Source organism: Arachis ipaensis, chromosome B03 (assembly GCF_000816755.2).
Source record: "Arachis ipaensis cultivar K30076 chromosome B03, Araip1.1, whole genome shotgun sequence".
NCBI lineage: Eukaryota > Viridiplantae > Streptophyta > Magnoliopsida > Fabales > Fabaceae > Arachis > Arachis ipaensis.
The window spans coordinates 89,494,378-89,496,073 of NC_029787.2; positions in this window are offsets into that span (position 1 = coordinate 89,494,378).

The window sequence follows — 1,696 nt, forward strand, 5'->3', positions numbered from 1 at the left end:
TAGAGTATAGTGAAAGATAACTCTTTCCTAATTGAATTCTTGTTGAATCTTGAAAAAGTTAAATCACTTGAATAACAACTTAAAATTAATTCCTCACAACTCTCTAATTACCTAGACTTAACGTGATATGTGACATATAATCATCTTATCCTTAGGTACTTAAGGTTTGTATGGCTCATAAACTAGAACTGGACTTAATCCTCTAATTTAAATTAAGTGACCAAAAAATTGGCAGTTTATTGGGATAAATCAGAATAAATCAGTAATTTTATATTCGTATAGATTTAATGAGTCCCATGAAACGAGTACCTATGTCCCCGTCCCCATTCACTTTACGTGGTGCGGGTCGTAAGATTTTACGGGTTCCATCTATAAAAGTAAGAAACTCATGATTGATGACGGGATGACAGCCAAAAAACATATAAATGACATAACATGGGAGTTAGTTTCATGCACTAAATTCATAAAAGTTGACGTATGAACTGTGAAATATAAATAAAGTAAGCAGAGTGGATTGATAGAAAATATATATATTTTTTTTAAAAAAAATCCATATGTACATTCAATGCATTAAAAAATGTATACAATTTTATTCTCTTAACCAACAATTTTATTTTAATAACCATTTTGCAAAATATTTTTTTAACTTTTTAGTACCATATTTCTATTAATTTAAATAAATTTGTAGTTTTTTGTAAATATAATGGATTTTGATTTTAATCCCTATAAAATTTTTCATTAATTTAACTCCAAAAGTTATGTTAGTTATCATAGCATTGGCTTATTATTCTTTTTATTGAAGCATGAACTATATATTTGTTGCTAATATTTGGTTCAAATTCAATCAATGATGATTGGATTGAATGAAGCTGAGAAATTGGGGATCCCAACTTCACCACCTTACCTCTCCCTAGTGTCCAAGTCCCGCAACAACAAGAATGTGTTCTTTTTGGGTGGTGTTAGCTTTGCCTCTGGAGGTGCTGGAATATTTAGTGATAAAACAGATGAAATTTCTTTAAGTTTATTCAATCTTTCTTATTCCTTTCTTCAATTGTTTTCTTTCTCCCTTTGTTTTACCCTGTTCATACATTGTTATATGTTGAAAATAACGGGACCTAGCTAGGATTACTACATTAGGAGTTGAATAGTCTAGATTGAAGATCCAAATATCATTAATATTAGTTTTTGTAATATCTGTTTTGGTAGTTAAAGGACCTGAAAGAGACCTTCATGCATGGAAAAGAGGTGGATTTTATGGAAGTGGGGCCATGAGAGAAACATGGATTATTAAAGATTAAGGATCTAAAATGATCCAAATCAAAATAAAATTTGCGGTGAATCGAACACACAACCTTCAAATCTTTAATCTGACGCTCTCCCAACTGAACTATCCTTGTATATTGATATTTATTGCATTCAGTTCTAAATAAATGTGTATAAGTAAGCGGAACAACATAATTCTATTCCCATTAAGAAAGAGAGAATATATAATAACATGTAATGCACAAAAACAGGATACAATATGATATGGAGACATATAAAATAGAAAAAATCTAACTGTACTTTTATTAAATTTTAACTAACATTTAATTTGTAGAAAAATAGTGTATAATCTCACACTATTAAATATAATCTCACACTATTAAAAATATTAATTATGTCTAATTAAAAATTATAAATCACAAAATATACTGAG